We start from the raw sequence: 14,186 nt of genomic DNA, 5'->3' as shown, positions 1-14,186 counted from the left end.
AATTTGGTCGATATATTCAGTCTTTATTTGTGAAAAATTGCAAAATTTAGAGAAAATTTACAAAAAATAGCATTTTTCAGAATTTAAATGCATCTGCTTGAAAAACAGACGGTTATACCACCCAAAATAGTTACTAGTTCACATTTCCCATATGTCTACTTTAGATTGGCATCGTTTTTTGAACATTATTTTATTTTTCTTGGACGTTACAAGGCTTAGAACATAAACAGCAATTTCTCATATTCTTAAGAAAATTTCAAAAGCCTTTTTTTGAAGGTACCAGTTCAGTTCTGAAGTGGATTTGAGGGGCCTATGTATTAGAAACCCCCATAAAATACCCCATTTTAAAAACTAGACCCCTCAAAGTATTCAAAACAGCATTTAGAAAGTTTTTTAACCCTTCAGGCATTTCACAGGAATTAAAGCAAAGTGGAAATGAAATTTGCAAATTTCATTTTTTCTGCTGAATTTCATTTTTATTAAATTTTTTTCTGTAACAGAGAAGGTTTTACCAGAGAAATACTACTAAATATGTATTGTCCAGATTCTGCAGTTTTTAGAAATGTCCCACATGTGGCCCTACTGCGCTCGTGGACTAAAACACAAGCCCTAGAAGCAAAGAAGCACCTAGTGCATTTTGGTAACTCTTTTTTATTAGAATATATTTTAGGCAGCATGCCAGGTTTGAAGAGGTGTTGAGGTATCAAAACAATGGAAACCCACCAGAAGTGACCCCATTTTGGAAATTACACCCCTCAAGGAATTCATTTATGGTTTTTGTTATCATTTTGACCGCACAGTTTTTTCACAGCACCTATTTGAATTGGGCTGTGAAATGAAAAAAATTCTATTTTTTCCAAGAAGATGTCATTTTTGATCAAAATTTCTTATTTTCACAGGGAACAACATACCCCATTTTGTTGCCCAATTTGTCCTTAGTGCGGCAATACCCCATTTGTGGTGATAAACTGCCGTTTGGGCCCATTGGAGGGCTCAGAAGGAAAGGAGCGCTATGTGTTTGTTGGAGTCCAGATTTTGCTGGATTGGTTTTCGGGTGCCATGTTGCATTTGCAGAGCCCCAGAAGTATCAAAGCAATGGAAACCCACCAGAAGTGACCCCATTTTGGAAACTACACCCCTCAAGAAATTCATTTATGGTTTTTGTTATCATTTTGACTGCACAGTTTTTTCACAGTACCTATTTGAATTGGGCTGTGAAATGAAAAAAATGATATTTTTTCCAAGAAGATGTCATTTTTGATCAAAATTTCTTATTTTCACAAGGAACAACATACCCCATTTTGTTGTCCAATTTGTCCTGAGTGTGGCAATACCCCATTTGTGGTGATAAACTGCCGTTTGGGCCCATGGGAGGGCTCAGAAGGAAAGGACCACCATTTGGCCTACTGGAGCTTTTCTGGTGCTAAGTCATGTATGCAGAAGCCCCTGAGGTACCAGTACAGTTGAAACCCCCGAGAAGTGACCCCATTTTAAAAACTACACCCCTTAAGACATTCATCTAGAGGTGTAGTGAGCATTTTGACCCCACAGGTACTGTGTAAAAGATAATGCGCAGCAGATGGTGCAGTGTGAGATTTGCAATTTTATATATATATATATATATATATATATATATATATGCCATTTCAGTGTCCAATATATTGTGCCCAGCATGCGCCACCGGAGATATACACCCCTTAAATTGTAATGTGGGTTCTCCTGGGTACGGCAAAACCCTACATGTGGCTGTTATCAGCTGCCTGGGCATACGGCAGGGCTCAGAAGGGAAAGATGAGGGGGGTAAGCTGTGCGGAGTGCATCAGGGTAAATTAAAAATAAAGGGATGTATGATACATTTTAAAACAATCTTTTATACAGAGCCCTGGTTTTTCGGGACACGTGTCGCATTCGTATATTGTGTTCTTCCTTATCCCCCTCTTATAGCAGACTCTGCACCTCTTTTGACTCTTTCCCTTTCCACCGGTTTGGGGAACTTCTCCTGGAAAGTGTTGCCCTGGTACGATGCGTGTGGCCCCGCTTCCAGAAGTACTGGGTGCCCCCCTCTTCCTGGTCCCTAAAGATTAGATCTTGAAATTCCAGGAAAGTTCCCCTCTGGCCTGCACATCGACGTAGCACGTACGCATTGTACAATGCCATCTGTATGATGTGCCCGGCCAGCTTCTTATACCACACCGCATGGCGCTGTAGGGCTTCAGAACTTGATCTGACAAGTCCATCCCTCCCATGTACCTATTGTAGTCCAGGATGCAGTCTGGTTTGGGGGTGGCCTTTCCTTCATATATCTTAAACCTGTAGGTATACCCTGATGCACTCTCGCACAGCTTATACATCTTCACGCCATAGCTTGCCCTCTTACCCGGCAGGTACTGGCGGAATTGAACCCTCCCTTTAAAATGTACCAAGGACTCATCAATAGAAATACACTTCTCGGGGGTGTATGCTTGGGCAAACCGGGCACTGGAACGGTCTAATAGGGGTCTCCGTTTATACAAACGGTCAAAACTGGGGCCATCTCGGGGTGGGCACGGCTCATTATCAGTATAATGTAAGAAGCGAAGTTTTGCCTCATTTATTTATTTTCTTAGGTTCCAGTTCAGTTCTGAAGTTGCTTTGAGGGGCCCATATATTAGACACCCCCATCAAACACCCCATTTTAGAAACTAGACCCCTCAAAGTATTCACAACAGCATTTAGAAAGTTTATGAACCCTTTAGGTGTTTCACAGGAATTTAGAGCAAAGTAGAGGTGAAATGTACTTTTTTTTTTTTTGTCAGAAAATTATCTTTATACCATTTTTTTTTATAACACAAAAGGATTTATCAGTGAAACGCAACTTAATACGTATTTCCCAGATTCTGCAGTTTTGAGAAATATCCCACATGTGGCCCTAGTGCGGTAATGGACTGAAGCACCGGCCTCCGAAGCAAAGGAGCACCTAGTGGATTTTGAGCCCTCTTTTTTATTAGGCACCATGTCCGGTTTGAAGAGGTCTTGTGGTGCCAAAACATTGGGAACCCCCCAAAAGTGACCCCAATTTGGAAACTAGACCCCTTGAGGAATCCATTGTAGTTTTCTTGGGGTGCATGCGGCTTTTTGATCAGTTTTTATTCTATTTTTAGGTGGCATGGTGACTAAAAAACAGCAATTCTACTATTGTTTTTTTATTCTATTTTTTTTACAGCGTTCACCGTGCGCTATAAATGACACATTCACTTTATTCTGCGGGGCGATACGATTACGGCGATACCAGATGTTTATAGTTTTTTTTTATGTCTTATGGCGTTTGCACAATAAAATACGTTTTGTAAACAATCATTCACTTTTTGTGTTACCTTATTCTAAGAGCCATAACGTTTTTATTTTTCAATCAATAAAGCCGTGCGAGAACTTATTTTTTGCGTAACGAACTGTAGTTTCGATCAGTACCATTTTTAGGTACATGCGACTTTTTGATCTCTTTTTATTCAATTTTTTGGGAGGTGAAGTGACCAAACAATTGTTATTGTGGTACGGTTTATTATTATTTTTTTTTACGGCGTTCACCGTGCAGGATAAATAACAAAATAATTTTGTAGTTCAGGCCGTTACGGACGCGGCAATACCAATTATGTATAGTTTATTTGTTTGTTTATATATTTTTATTAATAATAAAGGACTGATAAGGGAAAAAGGGGGATTTTTACTTTTATTACTTTTAAATCTTTTATTTTCTTATTTTTACACAACTTTTTTTAACTTTTTTTTAACTTTATTACTTTGTCCCACTAGGGGACTTGAGGGCAGGAGGCTCTGATCGCTATTCTAATACACTGCACTACATGCGTAGTGCAGTGTATTAGAACTGTCAGCTACTCACTGACAGCAAGCATAGTGGGTCCTGACGTTGTCAGGACCCACTAGGCTTCCGTCTATGGCATAGCCGGACGCCATTGTTTGGTGTCCGGTTGCCATAGTCACCATCGCCGGCCGCTATCGTGTAGCAGGCCGGCGATTGCGGATTAACCCCTAAGAAGCCGCGATCGCTATTGAACGCGGCTTCTGAGGGGTTAATCGGCGGGGGAGCTCCGCGATCGGTCCCGGCACATTGAGCAGTGATAGTCTGCTGTCGGAAACAGCAGCTATCACAGCTCATGAACGCGCCCCGCGCGAACGGCGCCGTGTTTACTCCATGACATACTATTATGTCATGGAGCGCGAACGATACACTTACCATGACATAATAGTATGTCCTGGAGCGATAACATTATTTAACCACCAGAATGACAGGGGCAAGTCCTTGAAGCCACCGATATTTAATTTTGGTCATCTGCCCACCAATACCTTACCCCCAGCCGTAACCCGGCCCGGGGGCACCAATTACCTTTTGCAGGTGACCACCATATATAACACAGCCTTCAAAAGGGGTAACACCCTAAGAAGCCGACTAATTGGGGGTGCATGTCGTGATGCATTCCCCCCACCACTTTTTACGACCTACTTCAAGGACTCCCCCCCGCCAAAGCGAAATAGGCCTTGACCACCTCAAGCCTGAGAGCTCCTCCACACACCCACTGCTCGTTCAATTCCATCCGTCAAAGCCAGACTCCACATATCCATTCCTACATCATTGAGGTGCACTCCATCCTCCCTCCAATACTTTCCTGTCCCAGACTCCAAATCCCAGTGGCGCACTGCAATCCCGCCATTACGAGCCACGAAGCCCGATATAGCCCTGTTAGCCTTAATGCGGGCCTTGTTAACTCTCGCCACCGAGCCAGCCATGCGCCAAGTCTTCCTTGGGACCCTCTCCGACCACACAGTAACCAGATTAGGATATCTCGCCCATAAGCAAAGCAAATCATGCTTGACGTCCCGCACCAACTCCCGAAAAGGGCGTAGGCCCAAATCGTTGCCCCCCCACATGCAACACCAGCACTTCCGGTGCCCTGTCCAACATAACAAAATTATGGAACTCAGGCAACACCCTGTTCCATGTCATTCCTCGGATACCCATCCACTGCAGGACCCCCGCGTCCCGAGTGATCCTGAGCTGTCGACAGTCCGGCCGTACATCGGCGCGAAGGGCACCCCAGTACACAAAGGAGTGCCCCATAATCCACACCATGCATGAGTCACAGCCTGCAAAACAAAGGGAAAACATACACGCACCACCACTCACTGCCACATACAAGTATTTCACAGGTGGAACGCACACACCTGGAACATGTTATACATTACCATTTCACAACATGTGCGGAAACGCGCAGACTCCCAACGCCCTATCCGCCGCACACTTGCATCATCCAAACTCCATCTCACTGCCTCCGTCGCCGCCCCAATACGAAATGAATGATACGAGTATTGATCCGCCTGCACCTGACAAGCAACCAGACATTTTCTGAATACCGAGACGAACTGGAAGCGCGAAAAGAACTTGCCATCTGCATGCCGGAGCAACGGAGCATCTGAAAGGCCTAATCCCTCTAAATACTCCCTGAGGCACAAAACTGGACAAACCGGATTTCCCGGGACCGCAAACAACACCACCCTCCGACCCACACCTGTCTGATCTGTTTTTGACCGTCGCAAAACTATCTCCACCCTGTCCTCATATAAGTTCACATTATCCTGCAGCAAGCCCCCCGGTCTGACTGAACTAGGCGAAACCAATTCCCCAACTCGAAACGCTCCAAAAAAGGCTAACGCGAAAGCCAACCGAAACAGCTTGCTCTCATATACTGAACGACACACCTGCCACACCACAACCTCCAGCAAACATAACAATCAGAAAGACACAGGGCGCCTCTGATCTCTTACCACGACACCTCGTCTCAAGCCCCTCAATGCCTGGCCCACCAAGAAATGCTTTGTGATGTCCACTAACCCCCGTAATTTAAAACCAAAAGCAATGGCCGCCACGAAGCGATTGACCTTGGCGACCGTGCAGCCCTTAGCAAAGGCCTACCCCAACCAGAACAACAAGGCCACCAACCTATCATCGTCAGAACACACATCACCCAAAGATCTCACCCACTCTTCCCATTGCCTCCATCCAGCAGCATAAGCCGACCACGTGGAACTGGCTAGTGAATGTTCAATCAATGCACCTGCCGCCCGGATACCAACTCCCACAGATGACTGGGACATTCCACCCCAGTTAAGTCATGGAGGCCTCCCCTTATTTTATTTCTTTGTCTGCAGTACGGCCTCTTCTATAGTGAATGGAACGGCTCCCGTTCGCATCCTCTATGGGGATGTATGTGCCATATTCCATCTCTGTATGTGTCGTTAATGGACAGATACAGAGATGAAAAAAAAATGGCAGCCCCCATAGAGAAGTAAAAGAAAGAAAAAAGTAAAAAGTACAACACAAAAACACAAATAAATACAATTTATTTTAATGACATACTAAAAGCAATATTATCTAAAAAAAAATTTTGGTGGAGGAGCTCACCATATATCCAGCGTATAACTGTGTCCTCCAAATCTTACGGAGCAGGAGTTGTTCTAGATTCCTGTTTATATCCCAGACACGTTCATACCATGTTAGACAATGAATCGACATATCGCAAACTTGTGGCGAAACCAAGCACCGCATGTAAAGAATCTTTAAAAAATCTGCTAGAAGAAGGAATTGGATTAGGAGTATTAGCCAAGAAACAGGCAGAATACTTACTGATAGAATTCCCTATTGTTCCCATATTCCATGGGATGCCAAAAATCCATAACTTTGCATGGTCTTGAAACTTGGGTTATCTGTGACGTAGTTGGCTAGTACCCCTGCAAACAGGCCTGCCATCAGGGTAGTACCGCTGGTACTACTGTCAGGGGCCCGGCCACAAAAGTAAAATAAAGTGGGCAGCCGCCGCTCATCAAGGTTATGATCAGCGGTAATTGGTTTGTAGAAAGGAATGGGACCCATGCAGGGGCCAGAAGCAGCGGCCAGCTCTGCAACTTGGTGAGTGACTGTTTTAAAGCAGTAGATTCAGTTTAATTATTTTTTTTATGTTGCCCCTCTGCTCCCACCTTCCCACTTGTCCCTCTCCCCTTCCCCTCCCCAAACCCCAGTCAAGCGTCATATTCACTCTGGCCCAAATCTCGCCTCGGCCACTTTCCGTTCTCTTAGCCTACTCCTCCGCCTACATCCTGGTATAATAGCTAAAGAAAATTACCTTATGAGGTTTAGAGTTAGTTAGTTATATGTTGAAATTTTGATCTAAGGTTTGCACACCATGACGGTCGGCAGTCATTTCGACCGCACGCTTCCATGATTTGAATACGCTGTGACGTGGCACATTGGGTCGCGGGAACGTGGTGTAAAGGATCTGCCAGACACAGCTTCTGTGTCGACGCCCGTGGTTAATCAGTCTGCACCTGCTCCCAGGTCTGATAGAGTGACTCGATCTGCTACCACTCAGGCTGGTAGGCTCAGGAGTGGGAGAACCTATCACAGCCTGGCCAGACGGTTCTAGCTCCCGCCCTCGGTCTATTTATGCCTTCATTTCCTGCTTGTCTTTGCCTGTGATTCTTTCCTGTTTCCTGGCTCTGCTGCTCCTGCTATTATTATTGACCTTGCTTCATTTTGACCCTGACTTTACTGACTACGCTCCTGCTCTGCGTTTGGTACCTCGTACACTCCTGGTTTGACTCGTTCACTACGCCTGTTGCTCACGGTGTTGACGTGGGCAACTGCCCCATTTCCTTTAGCTTCTGTTTACCCTCATCTTTTTGTCTGTCGTGTACATATTGAGCGTAGGGACCGTCGCCCAGTTGTACGCCGTCGCCTAGGACGGGCTGTGCAAGTAGGCACGGACTGTGTGGCGGGTAGATTAGGGCTCACCTGTCTGTCTCCCTACCCCGTCATTACACGTGGTATCTAGGTTACATCAACACTTTCATGACGTATCTTGTGGTTCGCGATTGGGCATTGGAGATGAAGAAGACTGGAAGAAGTCATCATGGCGTTCTGGCCCGGATGAAGAAGAAAAGAGAATCTGAACGACTCCAATCTTAGAAGATGTCACCTGTGAGTCACTGAATTTCCCTGCACTGTATTCACTTATATGGTCTGCAGAATGCCTGTGTAGGACTGATATTTGTCACAATATGGTGGAAATATTGGTCTTTGTTTTACTACACACGTTTTTAGTATACAATTAAGAGTGTTCAAATTATTTCTATATAGTTGAAGGGTAGACCCCCAAGAATTATTTCCTTTGGTGGGTCCAAGGTACCTCAGTCAGACACTGAGTGTACAGATCCTTGCATTAAGATATTGTATTACTGTCTGTAGCCTTAGAGGAGAATTTATTAACCTTGCTAAGCCTTTTATCTGGCATAGAATAATCCCAAAGGTGCGGGAAAGTTTTTGGGCAGTTTATGCTGCACTTGGCACTTTTTGAAAAGTGTGTGGCGCTTTGCGGAAAGGGCCGACAATTTTACTATCATTTACGCCAGTAACGGGCGTAATGTAAAGCAGAAATCAACGCCAGCTCCGAGCTAGTGTACAATTTTACATTGAGTGTGTAACAAAAGGCCTAAGCCAGACCCCGTATCTCCCCCACTAATCAGCCTGTCTTGTGCCACAAGACATGTGTTTTGCCCACCCCCCTAAAAAAAAATAAAAAAATATATATATATCTGAGACAGCGTATCTATAAAGGTATATTCACACGCTGTGTTTTCAGGCATATTTCGGGGCGTAAATATTCTTAGATACAACGGCTTAGCAGACAATATCACACATGCTAGGCCCAATTAAAAGGTTAATTGGGAAAAAATGTCTTAGGGCAAAGCCACACGTGGCGGAATTGCTCTTGAATTCCGCTGCGGACACTCCGCAGCGTTAATCCGCAGCGGAGCCGTTTCTCCATTGCCTTCCACTTCTTTTTAGTAGGCTTCGTTTAGACGAGGCTGAAAATTCCGCTGCGGAGCATAGGCTGCGGTGCGGAATTTGGTGTCTGCAGCATACAATGGATGTTGCGGACCAGTGGCGGACTGTACAACCTATAAATTGGAGTCTAGCACAAGAACAATGAGTAAAACAATGAAAGTTTATTAGATCAATTAAAATGAACAGACATATATAACAACATAGAGATGATTACCACATGAAAAAAATGGACAACCAGAAATAAACGAGTAGAGAGCGGCACTGTGTACATAGGCTAAGGCACAGCTGTAATACAATGTATACAATGTATAGGTAATAATCAATGTGCAAGCAGCCGAATATCAAACACTAAAAACCGCTGGGTAATGTATGCAGTAATGAGGAGTATGCTGTAAGATGTCTCAGTGTAAGTAACTGGGACAAAAGCCCATGAATGGTACAATTAAGAGACTACAGCTCCATGAATGTCATGATACGAATGGTTGTAACACTATACAGACAGTGAATGCATATCTCTTACCCATAATAACGTGACTGGTGTCCACCCGGACGCGCGTTTCGGCCCGGAAGCCTTCGTCTGGGGGTGGTGTCATGAAGTGACCGACGGCTTTATAAATGACCCCCCACCAATCCCCAAAGGGGAAAGAAACACAGTTGCCAAGTAACTGTGCAATCAATCTCACGGACCGGCAAGAGAGCATCCGGATCACAGACCCGGAAGCAGACAGCGTGGAACCCACGTGTCAGGCGTCCGAGTCAGGGACAGGAGGCCGAGGGCCGGAAGCCGGAGCGCGACATCGCGCATGCGCACAGCAGGACTAGTTGTGTGCCAGATGATACTGGCAACAACACGCAGCGCCCACTGGGGGCGCGCCATGAGAACCGCACCCGAAACATAGAACAACAAACCCACAGAGAATGAATGAATGAGAGTAACTGTCCCTATCCTTTCCCTGGCTAGTATAATACAAGAGGGGAAGGGTAAAAAAAGGAGAAAAGAAAAAGTTCATCGGCCTGTACCGGAAGTTTTTTTAGTAGTATATGGACAAAAGGTAATATTAGGGAATCAATAAAAAATATAAAAAAATAAATAATAAATAATAAATGAGAAATAAAAAATATACATAAGTGTAAAGATAATGCATAATGCAAATAGATACTGTATAGAATGACTAAAGAGCCATGGTTTTGAGCGTTACGCATCATTACTGCATGCATCACCGATGCCAAAAACCGAATTACACATGTTGCAGTGCCAGATGCACCCCAGCGTTTATTGCCAGATGGCATATATTTTAACAGTCTATCAATATGCCCATAATGCAACATACTTCAATGGCCGTGTAGTAAAGATATACAAGTATTATTGATTAGCAACACCATCTATACGAAATGTATTTATCTGTATATATAAAAGTACAATCAGTTACATAGTGTTAAATAATTGTAAAACATGTGAGATAAAACCGCATGTATGTCAATATTAAGCCGATATTGTATATATAAATCACCTTAATGCTAATGCATATACGTGTATATGTGTTATATAACTGGCCATATTGTGGCTAGTAATTGATGACAGCACTATGGACGGACTGCAAAGACAGCCCATATGTTGTAATAAACTAGTGAATGTGAGACATGTGAACGTGCGAGGAGCAAACAGTGACCAGGGAATTCACAGACTACGGCCATGATCAGTAAACACTAAACAAGTGACATGACAAAATTGGTGGCTGAAATAATACACACACAGGTGTGAAATATTAAGAGTGAGATGTGAGTACATGTTAGTGAGTGATGCGAGAAAAATATCAAAACCAATAATAATAAGTGATAAGTACACGTAATATAAAACAATAGTAATACTGTGCAGTGACAATGTAAAAATGTTAAAAGTACCAGTTAATAGAATTTGTGAGGTTAGTACATCATACAGTGCCTATCAGACATTAAACATTGACAACTAGCAATCATACAACACCCGTGGTGGTGCAATAGAAAAAAGATCACAATAACAGATATACAGTATATAACCACGTAGATGGATGCAGCATATTGTTATCTACTCAAACCAGAAAATGACATGCAGGCTAGAACAGATACAGAGTGGGTAAATTCAAGTGTTGGGCCAGGATGAAAATTCATGCTGCCAGGATACGTGGTCCACAGAACATACACCTGCATGTTGAACACCCATTGGATGGTGGAGGAGAAGAAGTCGTCATAGGCGCAGAAGGTCAATAGAATGTTGTGTCACAGCACGTGCACCATAGACAAATGGCAATCTAGAACAACTAAAAACAGTCATATGTTAAAAAATGGCTATTACTGTACACATAACACATTGGTTAAAAACAAAACAACACCGTGAGAGATCCCAACACCCCTATAGGAAAGCTGCAAACCCAAGGGTTTCATTCAAACCCTTTGGTTGTAGAGTTTTGAGTTTCCAAATCCACTTGGATTCTACTCGCAACAATTTTTGCATTAGCGAACCACCTCTCAAGTTAAGCTCCACATGGTCAATGCCTTTAATTTTCAGGTCTTTGGATGCACAATTATGGTACAGGAAAAAATGTCGTGGCAGAGTTTTCAGAAGATCAATATTGTCAGGAGACGTCCCCCTGGCTGCCTCGATGCTATTAACGTGTTCCCTCGTTCTTAATTTGAGTTCTCTTGTTGTGAGGCCTATGTAGATTTTTGGACAGGGGCAGCATGCATAATAAATTACTCCCTTCGTGTTGCAATTGATGGGCCAGGTGATCTTGTACGTTTTATCACCCAAGAAGTCCACAAAATCATCTCCACTGACAATATTTGGACACGCTATGCATCGACCACATGGGCGACAACCCCATCGTGTTTTTGATGCCCCAAAAATTGGTTTGGGCAATTGTGGTTGATGGTGGCTGTGAACTAGTGTGTCCCGGAGATTTCTTGCTCTCCTTGATGCTACTGCAGGTCTCGGGGGCAAAATTTCTGATAGAATGCCGTCCGTTTGTAGGATAGACCAGTGTTTGGACAAACACTTGCGCATTTCCCCCCATCTATCGTAGTATGTAGTTACATACCTGATTTTAAGATCATCTGATTTCTTGGTGGCAGGGTGGAGTAATTGAATCCGCGTGGACCTACATGCCCTCTCGTATGCCTTGTTAATGCATCTTTTGGTGTAGCCTCTATCCAGAAACCGTTGTTTAAGGTCAGATGCCTGTTTCTCAAAATCATCCCTAGAAGAACATAATCTCCTGATCCTTAGGAATTGGCCAATCGGAATCGAGTTGATAATGTGTCTAGGATGTGAAGAGGAAGCATGTAGGTATGAGTTGACCGATGTGTCCTTCCGGTGTACATCAGTCTGAACACAACCAACATCATCACGCTTGATCAGTATGTCCAGAAAATCAATGGCATTACGATTTACCTTCCACGTTAAGCGTATGTTGGAATCATTAACGTTTAGTTCACCCATAAATCCGTCAAATTCCTCTTGAGTACCCTGCCAGATGATGAAGATATCATCAATGAATCTGGTCCAAAGGACAACTTGACTCATTGATGATATCCGATCCGATAGGAAAAGGTCCCTCTCCCACAGCCCCAGGAATAAGTTGGCATATGAGGGTGCGCAGGCCGCCCCCATCGCCGTTCCCTGGAGCTGTAGGTAGAAGGATCCATTGAAGGTAAAGAAGTTGTGGGTGAGCACAAACTCCATGAGGGTGAGAATGAATTGAGCCATCGTAGAGTCAATATCAGACATCCTCAGGAAATACGCCATTGCCTGTAGACCATCTTGATGCCTGATGTTCGTATATAACGATTCAACATCACAAGTGGCAAACAGCATGTTGGATTCTAATTGAACCCCCTCCAGTTTTTTCAGGAGATCCGCCGAATCTCTCAAATAGGATGGCAATGTCTCCACTATGGGTTTCAAATTTGCGTCAATGTACTTACAGACATTGTCGCAGATGTTCTTTCTCCCAGAAATAATGGGACGACCCGGAGGTAGTTTCGAATTTTTATGAACCTTCGGCAAAAGATATAGAGTTGCTGCCACCGGATCCTGTACCGTGAGACATTCTAATAAGGCAGTGGAGATGGTGCCAGCGTTTGAGGCCTCCCTCAAAATGTTAGAAAGGGAGGTGCTAAAGGAAGAAAGAGGATTGAAAGTCAATTTCTTGTAGCAAGTAGCATTCCTTAATTGCCGAAGCGCCTCCCTTTCATACATTTCTCTCGGCCATATCACTATGTTGCCCCCCTTATCGGTCGGCTTGTACACTATATCTTTGAGCGATTTCAATCTTTTCAGACTGCTTCGTTCAACCGCAGTCAAATTGTCATGACTGATGCCGGTGGATAACTTCTCCAGATCTTTGGAGACTAGTTTAACAAATAGGTCAACTGCCGGGCATATGGTGAATGGGGGAAATTTAGTAGATCTTTTCCTAATTACCTGCGGAATCAAACTTGGAGATGGGTTCTCTTGTTCGTTGAGTAATTGTTGTAGCGCTAGGAGTGCCTCTCTTTCCTCTGGTGTATTAAAGATGTTGTCATCCTTCCTATGGAACCATCGCTTAAAGATCAGGCCTCTGGCAAAAAGGTGCAGATCCTTCACCGCTGTAAAAGCATCAAAATGGTTTGATGGTGCAAATGTCAGCCCCCTGGATAATGCCCCAATATCTACAGGCGACAATTGATGACTAGAGAGGTTAATTACCTTCATGCGTTGGTTATCCGGTATTTGATTTCGCCTGATTTCACCTCTTTGTCTCATCGTGGGGTCAAAGTCATAGGGTTGCATACGTCGCTCATCTGTACGGAACCTCTGCCGTCCCCTTTTATTTTATGTATATTGTCTTCTGTAGTCAATACCACTTCTTGTTCTGCCTCTCAAGGTATCGTCCTCGGGCTCCGACATGGAACTCGCTGAGGAAACTGAGGGAGATCTACTGGTAGCGCCCCGATTCTGTTTGGCATATTGCCACTTATACATTCGGTTGGTGGTCTTATCATTGAGGTCTCGCTGGAATTTCCGACTCTTAATTTCTTGTATATTTTTCTCCCATTTGTCCATTTCCGAGTCAAGATGTTGGAGAGTGTTAATCCACTCATCATCACTCAGTTTGGATTGCAATTGGGCCTGTACTCTTACAATTTCACTATCTAAGGATTCCAGAGACTGCTTATCTAGACCTATTAATAACTCCATAAAGGTCTGAGATGATACCCTGCAGTTCTCCTCCCATCGACTCATGAAACTGTCATCTAATGTGTTAAGGGATGGAAA

General features: G+C 43.8%; 1 long non-coding RNA gene across 1 annotated transcript; it reads right to left on the bottom strand.

The window, feature by feature from the left end:
• Window positions 1–10,803: 10,803 nt before the first annotated feature.
• Window positions 10,804–13,440, bottom strand: LOC142748406 (uncharacterized). Its single transcript, XR_012882250.1, has 3 exons — window positions 13,353–13,440; window positions 12,854–13,044; window positions 10,804–11,190 (listed from the first exon to the last, which is right to left on the bottom strand). It is a non-coding gene; the product is annotated as an uncharacterized LOC142748406 (long non-coding RNA).
• Between the last annotated feature and the right edge of the window lie 746 nt (window positions 13,441–14,186).

This window comes from Rhinoderma darwinii, chromosome 3, assembly GCF_050947455.1.
Source record: "Rhinoderma darwinii isolate aRhiDar2 chromosome 3, aRhiDar2.hap1, whole genome shotgun sequence".
NCBI lineage: Eukaryota > Metazoa > Chordata > Amphibia > Anura > Rhinodermatidae > Rhinoderma > Rhinoderma darwinii.
The sequence above is the reverse complement of the archived record's forward strand: the minus strand, read 5'-3'. Positions and strand labels throughout refer to the sequence as shown.